The 25,005-nt window shown below is 38.7% G+C and overlaps 1 protein-coding gene across 1 annotated transcript in view; it reads right to left on the reverse strand.

Moving 5' to 3' along the window:
• Nucleotides 1-23,835, reverse strand: part of LOC134670710 (uncharacterized) — a 37,199-nt gene extending 13,364 nt beyond the window's left edge. Inside the window, exon 1 of the mRNA XM_063528525.1 lies at nt 23,259-23,835. The gene's annotated coding sequence lies outside the window, so the exon portion shown is untranslated. The remainder of the gene's footprint in view (nt 1-23,258) is intronic.
• Nucleotides 23,836-25,005: the final 1,170 nt, after the last annotated feature.

Consider the following 25,005-nt stretch of genomic DNA (forward strand, 5'->3'; position numbering starts at 1 on the left):
CGAAGTGCAAAATAAGCCTTTCAGATCTGGTGTGGTGAAATAGTTATTTGTACAACAAGAGATCAAAGTTTGATATTTCTTCGAGTGCTTATTTTGAGTCCCGTGCAAGCGAAAGATTCTATAATAGATTCACGAGCGTAGCGAGTGAATCTAATTTAGAATCTTGAGCGTAGTAAGGGATTCAAAAGCGCACGAGATGTAAATAACTTTGATCTCGTGTAGTACACAAAATTTTTCACCCTAAGCAGTGAGAACATACCTAGAGGGACAGAGATAATAGAACCCAAGGTCGTTTCTCAAAAAGTTGGCACCGCCAGGTTAAAATTTATGTTTTTAAATTTTTTTGCATTTTCGCATTTTTTTTTATTGGGATCGTTAAAAGGCAACTTAAACTATTAGAAAATGTGGAAGGGAAGCAATTCCTTCAATTAGTTTAGAAGATATAGGCGTTTGAAATTCAGGTGAATGATATCAAGGGCAGGTGAAAGATATTTTGTCTCCAGGTTATCGATAGTAGAAGCAGGTTATCGAGAAATAAGTACAAATTCCAATGAAAATATTGACAGGTTATCGAGAGGCGTCATTAACCTGTGTCCGTTGCCGTTAACCTGGTTTCTTGTCATCATTCACCTGTAATGAGTGTCATCCACCTGTCCACCACATCACTTCAATGCCTTCTAAAAATAATCGAAAAATGTGTCATCTTCAATAAAAAGGGAACTTATTGTCCACCACGATGATTAAAATTTTGGATTCTGACCCACCTCACCTTCGATTCGATTCCCAATTTAACAACAAGTTTCTGTGAATAAGTAAACATTCAATCTTGCTGTCTATTCACCCTGGCAGTACCTAGTGGAACTCAGGTTTGGTGCAACATAGACACACGCTGTTTTGGTCATTCAACACGTCTTGATGAGCACTTGGAAGTGCAGTACCCAAGATAGAGCTGATGCTGAGCCCTCGCGGTACCTACTGGAACTCAGGTTTGATGCAACATAGACACACGCTGTTTTGGTCAGTCGACACGTCTTGATAAGGACTTGGGAGGGCAGTACCCAAGATAGAGCTGATGCTGAACGCTCGCAGTACCTAGTGGAACTCAGGTTTGGTGCAACATAGCCACACGCTGTTTTGGTCATTCGACACGTCTTGATGAGGACTTGGGAGAGCAGTACCCAAGATAGAGCTGATGCTGAACCCTCGCAGTACCTAGTGGAACTCAGGTTTGGTGCAACATAGACACACGCTGTTTTGGTCATTCGACACGTCTTGATGAGGACTTGGGAGAGCAGTACCCAAGATAGAGCTGATGATGAACCCTCGCAGTACCTACTGGAACTCAGGTTTGATGCAACATAGACACATGCTGTTTTGGTCATTCGACACGTCTTGATGAGCACTTGGGAAAGCAGTACCCAAGATAGAGCTGATGATGAACCCTCGCAGTACCTAGTAGCTTGGGAGAGCAGTACCCAAGATAGAGCTGATGATGAACCCTCGCAGTACCTACTGGAACTCAGGTTTGATGCAACATAGACACATGCTGTTTTGGTCATTCGACACGTCTTGATGAGCACTTGGGAAAGCAGTACCCAAGATAGAGCTGATGATGAACCCTCGCAGTACCTAGTGGAACTCAGGTTTGGTGCAACATAGACACACGCTGTTTTGGTCATCCAACACGTCTTGATGAACACTTGGAAAAGTGGTTACTAAGATAGAGCTGATGCTGAACCCTCGCAGTACCTAGTGGAACTCAAGTTTGGTACAACATAGACACACGCTGTTTTGGTCATTCGACACGTCTTGATGAGCACTCGGGAAAGCAGTACCCAAGATAGAGCTGATGCTGAACCCTCGCAGTACCTACTGGAACTCAGGTTTGATGCAACATAGACACATGCTGTTTTGGTCATTCGACACGTCTTGATGAGCACTTGGGAGCGCAGTACCCAAGATAGAGCTGATGTTGAACCCTCGCAGTACCTAGTGGAACTCAGGTTTGGTGCAAGGTCAGGTCAGGTTAGGTCCGGGTTCAGGTTCAGATAAGAGCCGGGATCCAGGTCCAGGTCCGACTCCGGGTTTGAGTCTAGGTCCGGGTCCGAGTCACAGTCCGGGTCCGAGTCCGGGCCCGAGTCTGGGTCCGGGTCCCAGCCCCAGTCCCAATCCAAGTCAAAATCTAAATCGCCAAGCGTGTACTATGCATCGTTGAAGAGTTCTGTTCTAATCATCATCAGCAGTTCCACTTCATCAAATGCGACAGTTTTTAATAAAAATGCTTGATTTTCTGATGAAAATCTAAAAGTCACTATACGCATGGCTTTAAGATTTGAGGAGTTCCCTCGATTCCTCATGGATCCCATGATCAGAACTCGAGATTGACAAAAATGCAGCTTATAAACTTATCTTGCTTGACAAACATAACGAAGAGGACAAATCGCCAAACGTGAACTATGCGTCGTTGAAGAGTTCCGTTCTGATCTTCACCAGCAGTTCCACTTCATCCAATGTCACTTTTGTGAATGTATATGCTTGATTTGTAAATAAAAACACAAAAATCACTATATGTATGCCTTTAAGATTTGAGGAGTTCCCTCGATTCCTCATGGATCCCATCATCAGAACTCGAGATTGACAAAAATGCAGCTTATAAACTTATCTTGCTTAACAAACATAACGAAGAGGACAAATCGCCAAACGTGAACTATGCGTCGTTGAAGAGTTTCGTTCTGATCTTCATCAGCAGTTCCACTTCATCCAATGTCACTTTTGTGAATGTATATGCTTGATTTGTAAATAAAAACACAAAAATCACTATATGTATGCCTTTAAGATTTGAGGAGTTCCCTCGATTCTTCATAGATCCCATCATCAGAACTGGGTTTTGACAAGAACGGGACTAATCTGCATATACTTATACTTTTTACAAAACATTTTAATATATGTCTAAAACTAAAAACCCTCATAAGGTACCTTTTACCGTGGGACGTCACAAATCTAGTTTGAGTATATGTAACGTGGATTTTAAATAATTATCGATCACCTGTCATATGGCAGGTGAATGACGCTTCGTTCACCTGCCATTGCATCATTCACCTGACTTTTTTGAACAGGTTAACGAGACTTAAGACAAAAGTACAAAAATTTCAATAATATGCAGCTTTAACAGACAGGATAGTTTTTATTCCTAAATTAACACACAAAAGCGATATAACCGCTATATAATTATATAGTTACGAGTATTAGTTGTGGTATCAGTGACATTAACCTGCCGCAAAATCTCATCCACCTGGCAGTTTTAGCCAGGTGGACGATATGCAGGTGATGGGGAAAATGGCAGTTATATCGCGAATACACAAAATGTATTAGCTTGATGAACTCCATACTTAGGCATATAAAACTAAACTATTGTTTACGTTACATATCTTGATAGTAATGCGATAGGTTACATAATTAGCAAGATATCGACTCCAGGATAAAGAGTACTTACCCATTACAAACTCCAATTTCCGATACTTTGTCGTTTGTGTTTTATTTGCGAAGCACAATAACCACGTCTTCGTCCAACCAGGTGATAGCTGATGAGTGACGGCTTCAGCTCGTGCGGAGTGAGACGGGAAAGGTGCGGTGGGGGTTATACAATCGTCGTGAACGTGACGCGCCAGGTGACTGTTAAGAATTGCCTTGGACAAACTTTGAAGCCGAATAACTTAAAATATTAGTATAATATTGTTATGCGATAGTAATACTTTAAAAGTTAAGGATATATGTTAATAAAATACGGTAATGCCGTTAAATAAAGTTAATATTTTGTGTGGTTTTCATAGCTCGGAACATCAGTACCTCGCGTTGGGACACGGCAGGTTAACGGATAAACGTAGTTACAATATTTTTTTTTGTAATCAATATTTATTAAATCTTTTTCAAAGTATTAGGCCTCTGTGTAAAAAGTCTCTCTAAATATGTATTAATTTTTTATATATATAAATAGTTCATAACGAAAAAAAAGTTCTAACATAAACCTAGTTACAGGTGGCGGTGCCAACTTTTTGAGAAACGACCCCAAGTATATCAAACTTGTATTAGACCCCGCATGTTGAAATGACATTTGACTATAAAAGTCACTTGAATGACATTTTGTCTCACTCAGTGAGCAAAATGCGATTTTGCTCACTCATTCTGTCTCACTAAGTGAGTGAGACAAAATGACTCAGTGAGCAAAATCGCATTTTGCTCACTGTTTTTAAGAAGCAAAGTACCCTTGTTCGAGCTGCTGAGGTGAAAATACATTTAAACGATTCATGACTTGTGCAGTTATTATAAGCACATTTTTTTGTAAATAACATATAACCTATGACTCGTTTTAATCAATAAATCAATATTAAGAGGACCTGGCCCTCTGGTGCTGCAGCATTTTCCATTCCAGGCTATTCTTGGCGTTATTATTTCTTGACATGAGTGGCTACAGCACCATTATTTTATCTGTGTCATGTATGATAGTCTGGGTCTTCCTATTCCTCTTTTTTCTCAATTCCGCCATCCAGAAGGCGTGGCTCACTCCGCGATTTCGTCGCTTTGCTACAGTCAACGGTAAAAATATGGGTGTAGACAACTTACTCAAAAATATGTCCCATAGTTCTTAATTCACTGACATAAGAGTTATGGGACATATTTTTGAAATTATTTGTACACCCATATTTTTACCGTTGACTGTACAGGTAACTAAAAGTACATCCGGTCCACACCAATTTTCGTGGTTAGCCATAAGTGACCCTGTCGCCACCTAGCGGCCATATCTATCCTGATCGTAACAGACGCGTTTTGTTAGCGAGTGAGTCTTCTGTACCTAGTTTTTATTCTGTGCCTCCAGTATGATTTTATTTACCTAACCCTTCGTATTCTAACCCGATTTTATTTAGCTCTAAATCTTTTTCTATGTCTCGCTTTAATAAAGTATTAAAATCTCTACAGCGATGATAATTCACAGATTCAATGAATAACGAAGTTGGTGAAGCCCAAAAAGCTACTGTTTAAACGTGAAGATGAATGCCTCCCTAATGAATACGCATTTCATTTCACATTTCAGTGTTGCCAACTTCGTCAGTTGTGAGTGGTTAATTAATTATTACTTAGAATACCAGGTGCCCTTGAAGCTCCTGTTTTGTGTTTATGTTGTTTCATTTGCAATTAACTAATTAATTGAATAGAAGCAATCAAGAAATATGACTATGAAGATAGGTAAATAAAATCAAGTCATTCGGCTTTTTACAAAAATAATAGAAACAATAATCGGGACTATTTCCTTTTTGTGACACCATACACAAAATAAAGCACTAGAAAATTATTGGAAATATGGATCGCAGTTATATTTTCTATTTAATAGGTCGGAAAGCATTGTAGAGAGTAGGTAACTTGACCGTGACGTCACAAAAACAGTCCGTGATTCATTTGAACTTCGGCTAGTCGTTCGAAAAAGAAGCTTATTTGACTTGCTTGACTCTTTTTCCCTTTTTTTATCAAGTATTTAAGTAATATTTCCTTTTCTCATTTTTCCTTAGTGGCATTAATAATTTTCTAAAACGTGGGCCATACTGAAAGTTTCTGGATTCTGATATATGAGACGACTTATTTTTTCTAAGTGGCCAGTTCCATGTATTTTCAGTGTGCCCTAAAGTAGGTACATTTAACGGTACCTTTGTTCAAAAGCTGCACTGCATTCATGCATTGCATGGATGTTGGAAATAGCAATTAAAAGGCACAAAGGCGCAACAATGTTACAATATTATTGTTAGCTGGCGCATAATTATACTCCTACTCATGCCGTGATTATGTAACTAGAATAGTGAAACTAACACGACATGAAATCATTAGCTTTAATGTTGTAATTTTTTCAGCCTGCGATAACTAGGTATGTATACTAGTTAAGATCTTTCTGACTTTGTTACCTTTCTTTTGACAATATGTAATATTATTGAGAAGGTAACAAATAAATAAACTACTCTGGCTCGATTCGGAAAATGAATTAGAGATTCACAAGATATGAAATAATAAAGTTATGTGACGTTCCACGACAAAAGGTACCTTATGGCGGCTGGCGCTCACGTCGCATAGCGCTGCAATAATATTGGAACGACGTTAATAATAGCGTAAGCACCAACCGTCATAAGGTACCTCTACTCTTGGGACGTCACATATCTTTACTATATCGTATCTATCTAGTAAATCTCTAATTCACTTTCCGAATCGCGCCGTAGGTCTCTATAAAACGCGTAACTTTTCAGGATTGCAATAAAACAAACCTAACCTAACCTATCTATATAGTAACCTTACGAAAACCCTTAAAAGTTAACGGTTTCAGTTTTATGACTTACGATAATATGACATACAATACATTATGACTCAAAACTTTATAGCAAACAAAGGTACCCCAGTTAACCAAGTGGTTTTAATGTAAAATACATTCTATGTTCCTATCTTTACAAACAAAAATCAACTTGGCAAACAGTTGTCCAGAACTTACCAGACTTGGTTGAACAAACAACAACTTGTTTCAGACTTTACGTATTCATATGCATGGCTACCTGCTATGCCAAATTTGGCGCAGGCTTTCTATATTTCAGTAATTGTTGCAAGCCTTTGATCGAGTACCACGGGAAGCCCTTTGGGTTGTGCTGGAAAAAACTGGCTGTCCTGTGAAGTTTGTAAACTTAATACGCCAATTCCATGATAGCATGATGGCAAAAGTTCGACATGAAGAAAACTTCTCAGACCCTTTTCCAGTTACCTGCGGTGTAAAGCAGGGATGTGTCTTGGCGCCCACTCTGTTCGCGTTATACTTTGCTGCTGTATTGAAAGACGCGACAAAAACCTGTAGCGAACTTATAGAAATAAATTCGAGAACAGATAAATCCATATTTGACTTATCTCGTTTTAGGGCCAAGCGTCAAATTAATAAGCTTTCCATAATGGAAATGCTATACGCAGATGACGTTTGCCTTATGGCGGACTCTGCAGAAGCCCTTCAATCCTACGTGGATTCCCTTAACACGTCATGCCGTCAGTTTGGCTTAGTTATTAGCGTGGCGAAAACACAGGTTCTGGTGCAGCCGCCTAGGGGTTGTCGCATGGAACACTCCAGTATCAAACTGGATAGCAAGGATCTGGAAGAAGTGTCACGCTTTAGGTACCTGGGAAGTCAGCTACGGAACGACAATAGCCTTGCGTCCGAAATACCAGCCCGGATAGCTAATGCAGCCGCAGCATTTGGGAAACTGAACAACCGTGTTTGGCGATCACATGATCTTAAATTAACAACCAAAATTATGGTCTATAAGGCTATAGTCATACCAACTCTTCTTTATGCCGCAGAAACCTGGTGCTGTTACAAAGCAGATATTAAAAGGCTGGACTCGTTCCATCTACGCTGCCTTCGCTCAATTCTGCGCATAAAGTGGCAAGACAAAATACCAAACACGGAAGTCCTGCGTCGGGTCAAGATGCCTGGTATCGAGGCATTTATCATCAAACACCAGCTGAAGTGGGGTGGCCACGTCGTGCGCATGGACAATAACAGACTACCCAAAGCTGTATTCTATTCAGAACTCTCCAGCGGAAAAAGGAAACAGGGGGGTCAGTACCTGCGCCACAAAGACGTCCTCAAGCGTCACCTAATAACTTGCGGTATACCGAGTGATTCCTGGGAGGAGATTGCGTTGCAGAGAACGGAATGGCGCGCAACTGTTCATAAAACAGTAGACCGATACGAGCAGCGGCGTTTAGAAGACCTAGATGCCAAGCGCCATCTCCGTAAGACGCGACCGAAGCTCTCGTATACCTACACCTACAACTCAGCCGGCCAGCTCCACTGCGGACCTTGCGATCGCATCTTCAAAACCAAGTTTGGCTTCGCAAGTCACATAAGAGCGTTCCATCGTCCTAATTAAAACATTTGGAGGAGTCGCCATCGTCGGACACGGCGAGGAGGACTATATATATATAATTGTTGCAGTACAGTGAGAATTTAAATATACACTTAGGGCAAATAAATAAGTACACATAAACATCACTAACGAGGAATTAAGAGCCCATCAACGTGCGTTAGCGTCACTGCTAAATAATCGTGATTATTTAAATTTAACGATAGATATTTAAAAAAGGTGGCACGTTATTTTGTATTTAACTAGTTTTTATGTTACTGGATTCGTCGATCTGTGAACTCAAAACAAAAATGTCCGTTTTAACTTTAGACGCATAGATTGACGAATCCAGCAACATGAAAACTAGTTTGATGTATTCAAAAGGTACTTAAGTACAAAACACAGTACGTAGCGGCCCCCTTTTTTTAAAATATCTATCGTTAAATTTAAATAATCACGATTATTTAGCAGTGGTATGGGGCTATTCATAAATTGCGTCATTTCAATTTAGGGGGAGGGGCCCCGGGGGTCTGGGCATCGGATGATGGTAGCATGAAGTAGGAGGAAATGGGGTCATATGAAGCATGATTTTTGGATGATTATAGGGGGGGGGGGGGGTCAAAAATCGTCAAAAATCGATGACGTAATTTATGGACAGCCCCTATCAACGTGGCTCTTTAAAAAAAAAGACACAAAACAGAGTCGCAGCTATATACTTAACAAGAATAACAAAAAATGATCGACATATTTATTAGGCACTTCAATCAACTCTTGACCCATATTTAGATAAGATCTAGAATCATTATTGATATCTATCTACAAACAATTTGGACTGATTATGATTATATCAGTATACTTTATGTTGGTAATGTGAGTAAATTGGTTGATATGAAGTAGGTATTCTTTGTATGATAAGAAGGTAAACATAGTAATCTTTGTGTCAACATAGCATAAGTATTATTTATCAGTATGAAAGACACCGCTTAATAGACAGTTATTTTACCTTTGAGGTGATGGACACAATTTTATACGTGGACACAAATTTAAGTTCTGAATTAGTGACATTGCTATATGGCTACTCGTACAGCTGCAATATGTTATACGACTAGCTGCAAAAATATCTGACACGATCTTATTTGTAGAGCCATAAGAGCGTGTCATATATTTTTGCGGCCTTTGAAGAGTAACATTATTGCAGGTGATTGTACCTACACGATGTCAGTATACAAGTAAGAGAGACGATAAGAAAACGATTTAAAAATTGAATTATCGGCTTCGACGCACCTCAGCTTAAAACTTTATAAGTTATTATAAATGTTAGGACTCATACACTTTAACTGTTAATATTTTTGGCCTTGTAAAACATGCATTGTATACCTACTAGTACGAGCGCTTAAATATTTTATAAATACAAGACTAAAATACTTTCAAAATTTTGCATAAGTACCATAGATGCTGCGAGAGACGTTTCCCCAAAACACAACACCGTAACGCGAGGATGCTGCTACATGAACAGAATACAACGCTGGTGCTGTTGAGACAAATGTACGATGACTAATTTTCAGCATAATATTATGACGGCCATTATGAAAATCATAACATACCAAACGTAATCTTGACGTTTGTAAACTTATTACTCATATGTATCTAATACCTTTAAACGAGCAATTCTTGTATTATTTATTTATTTATATATGTAGGTACGAGTATATTATTTCGGGGATCTCGGAAACGGCTCAAATGATTTCGATGAAATTTGGTATAGGTTCTTATGGGGGTTTTCGGGGCCGAAAAATCGATCTAGCTAGGTCTTGTCTCTAGGAAAACGCGCATTTTTGAGTTTTTATAGGTTTTCCGAGCAAAGCTCGATGTCCCACATATAGAAGTTTAGGTAAATAAAACTCGGAGATAGACAAATTGCCAGCTGTGTAAACATCAAATTGCGATGCGAAATATAACAGAATACCTACAGCTGTTTTATGTCAATAAACGTGAGAACGAAGTAGGTATTTATACACTAACCCCCTTATTCATAAACGTTTACTAAAGTTAACAAGCCGATAATAATCGTTTGTCCCTTTCCATCATACCAATACGTCGGAAAGGGACAAACGATTATTATCGGCTTGTCAACTTTAGTAAACGTTTATGAATAAGGGGGTAAGTAGGTAGCGACGTCAAGTACCTATACCCTGGAGGTAAGGACAGTGGGGAGACACTCCTGACTTCGAGTAAACTCGGCTCCGTTCGGCTCAACATTGCTCCGATCCGAGGAATTATTTGACGTTATTTTGCGTGCATGACCCCAGATAAGATAATCACTTGAATTTTGACAACCCTAAATAGCCGAAAGGGATGCCATACATTAATGTGTGGAAATTAAAAATTAGAAAGGGATAGCATGATTCTATCCTGAATCGCTCTCAAACTTCGGCTTTGTAGGAAGTGTCCTTTCTGTACGGTAGTACTATTATGTATTCTGTGGTACGGATGTAAATAACGGCCTGGCCACGACATTGCGCGACTAAGATGACAACCATAGGTTGGAGTGAGACACGGCGATCGGACCTTCCGTTCCCACCTACGACGAAACTAGTCGCGCAATGTCGTGGCCGTAACAAAGTATGGAGCTAAGTAGGTACGTAGAGTTAGACCAAGAAAAGTTATTTATACGTCATAATTTCATAGAAGTTTGACGTTTAAAATGACACTTGCACTGCGTGGGCTATCAAAATCACTGCAGACTTTTTACGGTCTAACTCTATTTTAAGAATACGATGGGATTAGCCAATATGGACAATTATTAGCTCGTAAATGAATAAACTGTGTAGGTAGGTGGACGAACTATGTAATGACACTAATGACAAATAGCGAAATGGACGAACTGCGCAATGATATAGAACGATTTCGCAATAGAACGAAATGTGGAGTGACGACTCGCGATTTGAACGAAGTGCGTATCGTCAATACGCGAACTGCGTAGTATTTATTATATAAATATACCTAGGTACGAATAACGAAATACGATTTGGATGAACAGAGGGGCTACCGCGAAAACCTAAATTCGCAAATTGCGGGCATTTTTCTCTGTCACTCTAATTACGGCATCATTGGAGTAAAAGAGAAAGATCCCCGCAATTTGCGAACTTCGATTTTCGGGGTTATAGCCCTGAGGGCCTACCGCGAATCACGTTCGACGTGTTGCCTCTCTGTCGCACTTGTAAATTCTTACGTAAGTGTGGCAGGAAGGCAAGACGTCGAACGTGGTTCGCGATAGGCCCTGTCTGTATTGGATGAACGGCTAACAAATGGGTCACATAATACCTAAGTAAACACTTTATTGTGCGAAAAGAAAGCTATAATGGTTACCTATATCAAAACTGTACGTCGGAGTTAAAGGCATGCGAACATTTTTAGGGTTCTTTGGGTACGCCAAAGGGTAAAACGGGACCCTATTACTAAGACTCTGCTGTCCGTCCGTCCGTCCGTCTGTCACCAGGCTGTATCTCACGAACCGTGATAGCTAGACAGTTGAAATTTTCACAGATGATGTATTTCTGTTGCCGCTATAACAACAAATACTAAAAACAGAATAAAATAAAGATTTAAGTGGGGCTCCCATACAACAAACGTGATTTTTGACCGAAGTTAAGCAACGTCGGGCGGGGTCAGTACTTGGATGGGTGTCCGTTTTTTTTTGCCTTTTTTTGCATTATGGTACGGAACCCTTTGTGCGCGAGTCCGACTCGCACTAGCCCGGTTTTTTATTTTATTTTTTTATTTACAGGCTAAAATGACATTTGGGCCATGATTCATGTAATAAATATACCTACCTAATGCGACCACATTCAAAACTCAAGATTGCGCATACTCAGTAGCTTTGACAACTATTCGTTTTATAGCTGACTATCCTCTAGACGCCCAGAGACCTATAAAAAGTATCCTGTTCCATTCAAATTAGAACTTTGTGTTGACAAAATAAAATTTAATTTTGTTTGGCAAGGTTTGACGTAAGGGCAGCTAGAGGCTATACATACTAGGTACTTAGCTTTACTAAAGTCACGACCTGACCAGGCAAAAATAGCCTAGCACCCTTCACTCTCCCGCGTGAACACTAACGCATAAGAGGGAAAAGGACAGAATACTACGACGTAGGACACACACACATTGTGGTCATTCACCTAAGCTCTGTCAATCGCTTACCAAGCGCAAGCGAACGATCTCAATAGAACAAGTTTTTTAATTTTATCCAAACGGTACATTTTAAATTCAATATATGTATAGTCTGACAAGAAATTGTAGAAAATTATTGGGGGCTTCCTTTATTATGGCTTCCTACGTAATTCTGTCACGTTTTTGACGTAAAATGCTTAAACATGGCAACAATTGATAGTCTGACAAAAAAGTAGAAATTAAAAAGTGGCAATACTAACCGTGGTAACTGTGGGGAAAAGTTTGGCTGGCTATGAGGTCTTAGTGGCTCTGATGGCAGAGCGCTGGAGTATCGATCCAGAGGCCGTGAGTTCAAGTTTCACCCAAGACAGTAATTTTTAGGATTCCGTACCCAAAGGGTAAAACGGGACCCCATTACTAAGACTTCGCTGTCCGTCCGTCCGTCCGTCCGTCTGTCACCTGGCTGTATCTCACGAACCGTGATAGCTAGACAGTTGAAATTTTCACAGATGATGTATTTCTGTTGCCGCTATAACAACAAATACTAAAAACAGAATAAAATAAAGATTTAAATGGGGCTGCCATACAACAAACGTGATGTTTGACCAAAGTTAAGCAACGTCGGGAGTGGTCATGGTCAGTACTTGGATGGGTGACCGTTTTTTTTTTTGCTTTTTTTTGTATTTTTTTTGCATTATGGTACGGAACCCTTCGTGCGCGAGTCCGACTCGCACTTGCCCGGTTTTTCCACGTTTAAATTTAGTTTAAGCCCAATAGCATTGTTTCGCAGATTTCTGCTCGTTAAAAGTAAAATTAACGTAATATGTACTAGAAAAATACATTGTAACGAAATCTGCACGTACGATATCGCACGACGGAGAGCGATAATAATCTTGTCTTCGAAGATTGAATGTCTCTGTGTAATCTCCAATCTCGACAAGCGAGACTCGTAATGCAATTCTACGAAATTTATGTTTTGTGCGAGATTTTTAGAACATAATATAAAAATACTGTGGTAAACAATTTTTTTATTACATTTATAAATAGATATTAGGTAGTTATTATTGTGTTATTATGCTGCTTTGTATGGTACAGTGTTACCAATTGTAAATAGAAATTAGCACGTTATGTATTATTTATACGTTCCTAGATTTGCATGCATTTTCATCATAAAAATTGTGTATGATAAACTCTCCGTATATAGTTGACTCTTTGGGACCTTAAACCATATTTCAAAGCACCAAAAGAACCTAAGTTGAGTTTTGATATTGTTACGACTTAAGGACCAATAGATGACAATCGTTGATAGAAAAGTAAACCAGAACCGAAACTTGAATAATATGTGGAAATATTCGAAATATTAAATCACGTAATTAGGGTTCCGTACCCAAAGGGTAAAACGGGACCCTATTACTAAGACTTCGCTGTCCGTCTGTCCGTCCGTCCGTCCGTCCGTCCGTCCGTCCGTCCGTCTGTCACCAGGCTGTATCTCACGAACCGTGATAGCTAGACAGTTGAAATTTTCACAGATGATGTATTTCTGTTGCCGCTATAACAACAAATACTAAAAACAGAATAAAATAAAGATTTAAATGGGGCTCCCATACAACAAACGTGATTTTTGACCAAAGTTAAGCAACGTCGGGAGTGGGTGACCGTTTTTTTTTTGCTTTTTTTGTTTTTTTTTTGCATTATGGTACGGAACCCTTCGTGCGCGAGTCCGACTCGCACTTGCCCGGTTTTTTCTTTTCGTTTGGTGTTTCTCGATGTACGAGTACAATTGTCATCTTGGCTAAACTTCCGCGGACCGACAAGTGCGCCTAACTAATAATAGGCAGTTCATTTCACGCGCCCCAATGAGCACGAACATACTAAATCACATGAAAATGTTAAAATTATAAAACATGCCAATGACTGGTACTTTCACGTAGCAATCATTAGGTACTTTATCCTATTCCTTTCCATACACAAGCGATCAATCGCGTATCGCAACACAGCCTTGTCGCCTTCCGTCCCCCGAACCTCTTACTGTTGCCCAACCATTGTTGGCGGCCTAGATATGCTACATCTAGACGTCCTGTATTACTTTACTTTGTAATTTATGTCTTTAAGAGCCCTTCACTACTAAATTATCGTGATTATTTTATTTAAATTTCACGAAAGATATTTAAAAAAGGAGGCCGCTACGGACTGTATTGTGTATTTAACTACCTTCTGAATACATCAAACTAGTTTTTATGTTGCTGGATTTGTCAATCCATGCGTCCAAAGTAAAAACGGCCGTTTTCGTTTTGAGTCCCTAGATCGACGAATCCAGTTAACATAAAAACTAGTTTGATGTATTCAAAAGGTACTTATATACACAATACAGTCCGTAGCGGCCCCCGTTTTTAAATACCTGTCGTTAAATTTAAATAATCACGATTATTTAGCAGTGGCGCTAGTGTGCACGTTGAAGGGCTCTTAATAGTTTGAAATTTTAACAAAGTTGTCGCACTTTGGTCAGTTGCTTTTTAAACGACCTAGAAGAGATGATTTCTTTAAAATCACACAGTAAAAACATTTTGTAATAGGTGCATTAACATACTTATACCGGAAAGCATACATTATAAATCCAGCAAAATATCGTTATAATTTATAACTATATTTTGCTGGATTCCAATTCGTTTACAACACTACCACAATCGTGATATGAATGCTGATAAGCAATAATGTGTTAACCCACATTAATTTAACACTAAGATATGTCGACTCAAAAAAACCGGACAAGTGCGAGTCAGACTCGCCCACCGAGGGTTCCGTGCTTTTTGTTAACAGCATCCATATATCTGTTAAAATAAATACATCAGCTATCATAAATGACTTCCAATTCGCCGTACTTCCATTTCGTAAATGGACTCGAATACGGATTTCTGTTTGACTTCAGTTAACAATTTCAGCCATGTTTCCCTTATTACACAATATAAATTACTTATAAACAATTTGAATTACGGTTAGCTATTTGAATCACGGTGCTTTGCTGAAGATGTACTACGTATTTGCGTAATAGATGAGAGAATAACCGGTTGTAATTTATTTCAGTGTAACAGAAGTCACATCCTTAAGCCGGCCGGCTGTTTATATGGAACTTTTTGCCCCCGGCCTGAGGGAGTAAGAAGCGAGCGTTTAGGGTTGCCACTCAGAGTCAGTAACAGTTAGCAGTATATTTGATTACCCATAATAAATAGAAGATCATAGATCGTAGAAAAATGTTAGTTTAATTCGCTTTCTTTACTTTAAGCGCATTGTAATATGCCTACTTGAATAAACTATTTTTTTCTTTTTTTTTTCCAAAAGGGCCCCAGCATAGTTTAAGACAGCCTTTCTCAGAGTTAACACTGATTTAAATATGTTTTTTAGATAGGTACATTGGCCATTAACGATCAATTTATAAACTAGGTACAGTCAGCAAAACGATTAGAATAGCGCCCCTTCATACATATTTGTATTCGTCTTTATAGATCGAGATCTGACTTCAATTTGTTTGTAAAGACTAAAAATTTACAATCGTAGAATTGATAGCCTGAGCGACGGCACGAGAAAAACTTTTCTTAAATTAACCGCAAGAACAGTTTTATTAAATGAATCTAAAATTTGTATGCATGAATACGATTTCTCAAATAAATTATATACTTAAATGAAAACGTTTTCTTGCTATGGTGATTGTATCTTTGTATGTAAAGCCCGTCTAAGTAAGTTTGCAACGGCTTGATATTCGAAAAAAAAATTGACATTAATGATGACATTCCACACTTTGTCGTTGAAAATGCAATGCAGAGTTAGCTTGGTTCGTCTCTATAGGTTTTATATTTCTTATATGTATTTCTAACATCTGCAAAAAATAACAGCATATCGCCAACCCTAAACGTAAGGCTTGGAGCAAAAGCTACATTACATTTACAGCGTATTACCTCAGGGCACACTGGGTACATAATACTTAATTCTTAGACCCCTTTGTTCCACTGTTTGCCGTATTTACCTGGAAAATAAAGGAAGATGTATTAGAACAAGGCTATGGTATAATCTAGACACGCGGCAGCGTGTCAAGCCAAGTTCAAGCAAAGGAACTGGCTAGCCAGCGCCAAGTGTAATATTACACGAACCACTTGGTGCCACTTTTGACCCTTCTATAACTCAAAACATCTTTAACGTAAACACATAAAACTACGTGTGTTTAATTATATCCATAAGGACATCTAGAAGCCCAAATTTCATGAAGCTAGCTCAAACGGTTATAAAGATATGAAGGTCAAAAAGTCGTAAATTTTAAGACTGACTGACAGACTTATAGTACCTAAACCTAACCTACTTCCAGATGACCTAGAAGGATCAAATTTGGAATCCAGCTCAGTTATTGTGTGAAAGCATAGGAAAAAATCTAAAAATAAAAAAAAAGTTATAAAATAGGGGGGGTCCCCATACAAAAAAAACATTTTTTATTGTGACTGACATATAAGTACCTAAACCTAACCTACTTCCAGATGACCTAGAAGGGTGAAATTTGGAATCCAGCTGGGTGTAAGCGTAGGAAAAAATCTAAAAATAAAAAAAGTTAAAAAATAGGGGGGGTCCCCATACAAAAAACCTGTAATACGCGCTAAACAACCGGCCAACGGTGTGTCGTTGGCGGCGCGCGGCACCACATAATTAATACAAAGAACAGAAGTAAAAAACATGCAGCGGAATGAGCGGAAACACAAGAAAAAACATTAAATCTCAATACCTGCCTAGTTTTCTTTACAAAAAGTATTGATATCCCATCAAAAACATAAATGTAAAAAAGGAGAGCCAAGTTCAATACAAAAATTATGCTTGGCTGTGGGGTTCGCCGCAAAAAGAATGGAGATCTAAATGAGTGCCAAGTTCTATGCAAAATCCAAATATGTATTTATAGGAACAAAATAACATTATAAACAAGTATTAAACTCTATTTCTTTGCTTTATTGGATACCTATAACAATTGCTGTTATTTAAAAAAAATGTGAGATCTTAAAGTAGGTTAGATTTGGCTTGGCCAGTTTTTATCAGAATTACAAAATATATATGTTGAATAACTTTATAAAATGACTGATGTAATGAAAACTGGCCAAGTCAAATCTAACCTGCTTTAAGATCTCGCACTTTTTTATACCGAGTCAATTCGTTTCAACCTCTGAATAACATGAGATTCGAGAAAGATATTTTATAAGTAGCGACTATATTTTCATTACTTTGGTGAAACATCACGTGACGTCTGCATGAAATATAAGCCCTAGGCCCATTTTACCGAACTCATAATGAATATTACCGTGAACACACCTGTAAATAGCAGCTGAAAGTTTAAACCTCACAGGTGTGCAACGTCGGGTGTTCGTTACTCTAATACCTGAAGGCCTATTCGAACTTCAAACATCTCAACTTGATTTTTTATTGATATGATCGTGCACCTGTGCACCTATACCACGGACTTTACGTCGCGCGAAAACTGTAACTCCAAAACACGCCGATTTTCTCGTATTTACGCGCGTCACACATTCAAAACTCAAGGGCCTGGACCCGTACGAAATCGGCATGACAAGAGCTCACCGCTCCGTCTAAGCATAAAGTTTCGGAAATTAGTCCGAAACATTTATAGATATGTTAAAAGCGTTGTAAAAAAGCCGGTGGCCTTTCGTTTTCGACATATGAACCACTCATGTCGGACCACTCCTATTGTTATTAATAAATAAAAAGATAATAAATCTATTATAATTAATAATAAAAACTAGCCGAGAGCACAATGATGTTAAGTTTCGGTGCGGCTGAAAGGTTCGGCTGTTTTTTGGCCGAAACCAAACCGACCGAAACATGATTTTTATGCTGAAACCTGCCGAAACCGAACCAAAACTTCGGTATTCGTCGTCCATTACATATACCAATAACGCTCTGCGAGTCACGTTCTAATCATATCGATTGATACCATCAAGTTGTGGTATTTAATTCTCGAATATGCCTTTGAAGCCTAATGTGTTATTTGTGGACCTTTTAATGGAGCTATCGTGAAGCAACAGATAATTAATAATATCTGACCGAGTAAACAAGGGAATATGTTTTTTATTCCTAAGAATGTTACCTCTGATTTACAAGTTTAATGGCAAATTATAGGTAAATGTATCGTTTTAAGGTTCCGTATCCAAAAGGTAAAAACGGAACCCTATTACTAAGACTCCGCTGTCTGTCTGTCTGTCTGTCAGTCACCAGGCTGTATCTCATGAAAAGTGACTTGGCCGATTTTTTAGGACTTCGTAGCCAAAACGGTAAAAACGGAACCCTAATAGTTTTGTCACGTCCGCGCGTCCGTGAGTCCATCCGATGCTACGGGAGCTTTACCAAATACTGTACTTTTCTTTCAAATATACTGCAATTATGAGGTGTGCCAATAAAGAGTATTCTATCTATCTATCTATCTATCTAAATATATATCATTTAGGTTTTTTTTTATTCGAAGTAGCTTTAAGTTTCATAATGTCCCAAATTTTCCCAGAATGACCCGGTTGAATTGTAATGTGACACATGTGACAAGTAAATAAGTGCTCAACTATAGCTTCAACTAAAAATGAAAGTTAATGTCTTCCTTCTTGACAATACGTTCACACAGCCCAATACTTAATGCATAAATAAAAATAAAACTGCAAATGCGTTTTTAACGATGTCATTACTAAACGTCTCCGTCATAAAGGTACCTAAAGATATAACTCTTTTTATTATCACGTTGCTTAAGGCTTAAGTAACGAGATGCAAATACTTTTAACAATATGTGACGTTATCTATGAGAAGGGACCTTATTGTCGATGGCGCTTATGCCATTATTAACGATTCTCCGATATAGATACAACGCCGCGTGAAGCTAGCGTATTGGCGTGGATGGCGTAAGCGCCATTTACAATAAGGTCCCTTTTCATAGATAATGCCCCATATGAACTGCCGCTACTTCGCTGGGTTAAGGAACAGGAGCCATTCAAAAACGTAAGAAAATAGTTTTAGTTATTTTCTCCGGTTGGAAATTATGTCAAATTATAGATAAGAGAATTTAACCCTTTGTCTGCGACCTGTCAAATTTGATCATTGAAAACCTTGACATTAAAACAATAGATTTTGACTCACACGCCGTGTTTAAGCTTACGAGGGGTTAATTGATGAAAGAAAAAGGTTATCCGTATGTAATTTATTTAGGTACTTAGCTTACCTACCTTCTAAAAACGTAAGTAAGCTGGGCCGAGTTTTAATTTCATTAGAATTCGATTTGGCTGATTTGAACAGATCTCATTCTGAGCGGAATAAATACGAAAGGAAAACTTGTCTCGAAAAATGTACCTATGTTTTATTATTTTTAGGAAAAACGGTGAAATTGTGCTTATATTGTATAGAATACGAAACTTTAGGTTAAGTACACCAACTTTTAACAAAATAATATGACGTTGACAATAAAAAAATATAATAAAATATAGAAGGCCAAGACAGACACACTTTGGGTCGCTGCGTCAGAGAAGTAAGTATAGGCAAAAATAATAGATAGTATAGAGGGGTCCTGTCATTGTGTATTTTGTAGTCACAGTAAATTTACTGCCATCTATCGACACATGACTAAAACTCAAAATGAAAATGTTAAAAATTATCAAAAAAATGTATATATATGGATAAATGATTTTAATATTTTTATATCTTTTTGATCCATGTTCATTCATTCATATCTATATGTTAAAATTGTTAAATATGAAACGGTGTCGTCACGCCATCTAGCCGAGAGTAGGCTAAAGGTGTGTGCGGCATCTATCCGAGAATGACTTTTTCTTGATTTCCGAGGCACGTTTTTTCCTTAGACTTTATTCATCTTATACGAAGTTACATATGTCTTTGATATAGGTAAATAAATCCCCGCTGTGGAATTGTATGTGAATACTCCATACATAAAATACTCATGCAAAGTTGTAATAAATATCCGGTTGTCCCGACCTCGCTCTGAATGAAGCCGAGCGTAATTTGCTTTGTTTTTAATTACCTAATTAAATTAATTATATACTTGTGTTCAGATAATGGGGACATACTTTATAGCGTATTTTATACGCGATTTTTAACAATTACCGGTGGTTTTTACGGTAGTTGTAAGTTGCACTCGTTAAAATTTATAATGTATATATAATCAATAAGTAATACGTCCGTCTGGGCGCTCCAGATACCGCTGGAGTGACGAAGCCCAAAAAGTAAAAAGACCTGTCCGCCCTCGGAATACCCAACTGGCGTGAAGTGGCGTAGAATAGGGCAGAATGGCGCTCTCTTGTGTCAGAGGCCAAGATCCTCTTTGGGGTCACTGAGCCAGTGATGTATGTATATATGTATGTAATCAATAAGTACACTTAATGTAAAGTACACTGATTGGAGGTCTAGGGGGGACACCTCATAGGCTCTTAAAAAAACAATAGTCATATAATATATCTTAAATAAATATTGATGGCAAGAGAGGAAGGAGACGAAAGAGGGTCACCTGGCTTGACAACATAACAAATGGACGCAGCCACGCTGGCAAGAATGGCTAAGAGCAGGAGAGATGGCAAAAGTGGTCGCCGATATCCGTTAGGGCATGACGAATAAAGAAGAATATTAATAAACACGTTAACAATCACAAAATTAATGCAAAAATTTGAAATAAGTACGCAATTTTGTTACATTTTAGTATATTTGAGTTTAAAAACCAAAATATTTTTATTGTCCAAATGTGTACTAAATACTTTTATTAGCTTCCTTATATTATATAACGAGAAAAAAAGTATTCCGTAAATTACTAAAAACTTATTTTTCAGGATTCATTCCATACATTTTGGTGCGCTTTATGCATGGGGTCTTTACTCGCTGTGCGCGCGCCACATTTATTTTCATAATAATTTGGAAATTTCTGGGGCATATTGGAAACATTTGAATATCACAGGAAGTAGAATTTATTGGCATCTTACAAAAAAAAACATTTAGCTAATTGCATGCTACTTGGAGCTAGGGTTGCCAACCGTACTATATTATATAGTATTGTACTATATTTTGGCTCTCTGTACTATATACTTTTGGAAAAATATATAGTACGCTAAAATACTATATTTCCGATTAAACATATATTGGAGCATTCCACGGGCTGTCCCGTACAAACGCATTGTATTTCCTGTGTTGCGACTTTTCTCGGCATTTAAAACAGGCGATTATTTTTCTGTGCATATTTTTGACCATTTATCACAGAAAAAGAAACTCTTATACCTTTAAATCTTCAGAAACTTCGCGTTTGTACGGGACAACGGTAGACAATTTCATGGAATGCTCCTATTACACTCATATTTAGTATTTTATGTAAAAGTACTATTTTTTTAAATGTACTATATTTTAGACGCCTTATTCTGGAAAACACTATATTCCACCAAAAAAAAGTTGGCAACCCTACTTGGAGCTAACGCGTGCAGCGGAAATTCACTCTGACAATCAGGCCAATCAGAATGGTGTCATTTTGCAATCATGCATTTCGCTTGTACTTATCCGTTCATGTATTAGCGCGAGTGTGACACACGGTAACTAAATGACATAATTTAGGTATCATTCTGATGTCAGTGTACTGTTTTTTTTGTGGCCAAGGCATGAAGGTCCCAGGTTCGAATTCCAGGCAATTGTCAATGTATCAGGCTAATTGGGATTCTAGTCCAATTAGTTTGAGTGCGATTTCGTGTCAGCCTAAAGTTTTTAACGCTTTAGAAGCGAAAGGCGGCGGACTGGGTTTAATCCCAGAAAAGGTAATAGGCAACCAAATCGCTCTTTGGTTGACTGGAATGACATCCCTTATAGGGATAACTGCGCCTTTGTACATTGTATACATTTTGTTTTTATTGTGTTTGTATTTGATCTGTCTTATGTATTTACCAAACCAAACCAATCCACCTATAATGTTCATCATCATCATCATCATCAAATCGAATAGTTTATTCAAGTAGACATATTACAATGCGCTTATGAACATCAAATAAACCTAAACCGGCTCCAACCGTACACCTCTGTCCCGAGAAGATTTAAATCCCCCCTCAATTGGAGGAGGGCATCCCAATATGGGACCGGCAACAAACTCGGCGGGACACATTTTTTCAAAACTTAACTGGAACTGGAAGAGATCCCTCTTAGGGATAAGTTCGCCTTTGCACATTTATATTTTGTCTGACGTAGGTTTGGCTTCTTAATCTAGTATTACAGGGTAATTATTGTTAATGCTAGGCTTACGTGTGTTATAAACTGTTGTGGGAAGAAATAGTAAACTAGATTCAAAAAGGTTTGACATTACGGTAGAAATACCTATAAGTAGTTCACTAGTTAAGTCATCGATATAAGTAAACACTTTATTATACGAAAAGAACGGAATTTTGGTAAGGGCCCCCCACATCTAGCGTCTTTCGAGCGTCGGCGTCTGTCGGCGTCTGGTCAGCGCTATGGAAAAAGACGTCGCTGCACAGTTGCGTCGACGTTGCGTCGAGCGCGGTCATACATTTGCAGACGCCGACGCTCGAAAGACGCTAGATGTGGGGGGCCCTTACCAAAATTCCGTTCTTTTCGTATAATAAAGTGTTTACTTATATCGATGACTTAACTAGTGAACTACTTATAGGTATTTCTACCGTAATGTCAAACCTTTTTGAATCTAGTTTACTATTTCTTCCCACAACAGTTTATAACACACGTAAGCCTAGCATTAACAATAATTACCCTGTAATACTAGATTAAGAAGCCGTACCAAACATCAACATTCACCTTAAGGTACCAACCGCATATAACCATGTACGTTACATTTTCCCTGCCAATCAAAAACAGTCTCAAGTGCGTTCAAAAACCATAATAACATAGGCCCTTTTGCTTTGACAAGGCGGTGTTGTAACCGGAGCGAGTCTGCCACACTCGGTGCGAGAAACATTACGTCATGCCTCACAGCTGTTTATCGATCTACGGAAGTCTATCATATTTATGTTCTATCTCCCGGTATTGGCAGGATAACTAACTACGCCAGTAGGTCTGTTTACCAAAAACTAGGCAAACATTGGCTGTCTGCTCGAAGTTTAAACTGATCGCGTTCGAAATTTGAATATGTAAACTCACCTCTGAAGCCGGCGATCGATAAGACACGTGCTCAACCACAACTCCCGGTAAATAACAAAACCAAAACACAATTAATACAAACTGGCCTTTAGTAGGTCCAGATCGTCACAACACGTACACTGAACGTTATTGCGTACACAGAATTTGACAGCCGGCGTTTTCGCGGCTAAAAACAAAACTAAAAACGGAAAACAAACGTAAAACGGAACGGAAAACCCAAGTGACAACGATTTCCGAACGTTCTTAGATCGTATTTAGACGTTAAACACTGTTTAAATGTACATAATTCGCATCTGTTTTAGCGTATTTAGCGTTTTTCGCTGAGCAGAGTACACAGTCTGCCTCGATGGCGCGACCAATACTGAGTGAAAAAAACAAAAGCCGGCTGGAAGCGTTTGCCGGCTCGGCGAAGGGAAACGCAACTGGAAAATTGGTGCGTTCTCGCTTATTCCTACGTATTTTCTGGGGGTTGGGCGTCCTTTTTCCTTTTCCAGCTTATCAGTATGGTGCAGAGTGTGGGCTATCAAGTGAGTCACCGAGGCACCATATTAGCCAGGTGATAAGCGATGCAAACACCATGTCCGAACGCCTGTTTAAGCTGTTGAGCAAATATTGTAGTTGTTTCGGTTCGTTTACTTAAATTGGACGTAGCGAATCCATTCGTTCTAGATACCTAATTGTTTAGCTTTATACTTACGTAAGTACGTCGTGGAAATTTCTCCCATCGATATCTATTGCTAGTTGTAGGTACCTATTACTATTTAAGTAGATTTAAAAGGAACACAATTAGTAGAGCGCTGGTTGCCTCGCGATATCGCGATATCGCGTTGCATCAATCTGGACGAGGTCGCGGGTTCGAACCCGGGCTCGTACCAATAAGTCTTTCGGAACTTATGTGCGAAATATCATTTGATATTTTACCAGTCGCTTTTCCGTGAAGGAAAAACATTGTGAGGAGACCGGACTAATCCCAAAAAGGCCTAGTTTACCCTCTGGATTGGAAGGTCAGATGGCATCGCTTTCGAAAAAACTAGCGCCTACGCCAATTCTTGCGACTAAGCCAAGGGGACCCCAGGCTCCCATGAGCCGTGGCAAAATGCCGGGACAACACGATGAATGCGATGATAAAAGGAACACAATTAATACGCTCGGCAATCAAGTTCAGAGGTCGGGTTTTCGGAAGCAATTATAGTGTAATTTACGAACAATACAGAGGAATATGCACCCAATTTAATGAAATTGGATTAATTGACCAATCAATGAGGACGAAATTAAGTAAACTAATACAAATTATTCATACTACTAATTCGTTTTATGACTAAAGATTATAAGTATTATAGCATAGGTACCAGTGGCGGCGCGTCAAACATATCCATAGGCAAGACGGGGCTAATTTGGCTTACATATTTCCTTTACAACTCTGCTCACACGTCCAAAAACAGGCAAGCCAGTGGGAATCGGCTTTTATGGACACGCCGCCACTGATAGGTACCTACATATGTCTGCCGTTTAGAGTCCCAAGAAGTAGCTACTATGTAGTTAATAATGTAATATTGCACACACTTTTATTGCTCGAAAATTCATAACACTGAATCGAGTTTCTCATGAAAATGTTAGGTACATTGTTGGAATGTGTATTGTCCTCATTAGATTTCGGTATGATCGTGTGTAGAGCCCTTACACTATGCCTGTACATTTTATGTCTATGCATGTTGTCTCTGATTCAATTCCCTTTCAATCTATCCGC

The sequence above is a fragment of the Cydia fagiglandana genome, chromosome 14 (genome assembly GCF_963556715.1).
Source record: "Cydia fagiglandana chromosome 14, ilCydFagi1.1, whole genome shotgun sequence".
Lineage (NCBI taxonomy): Eukaryota > Metazoa > Arthropoda > Insecta > Lepidoptera > Tortricidae > Cydia > Cydia fagiglandana.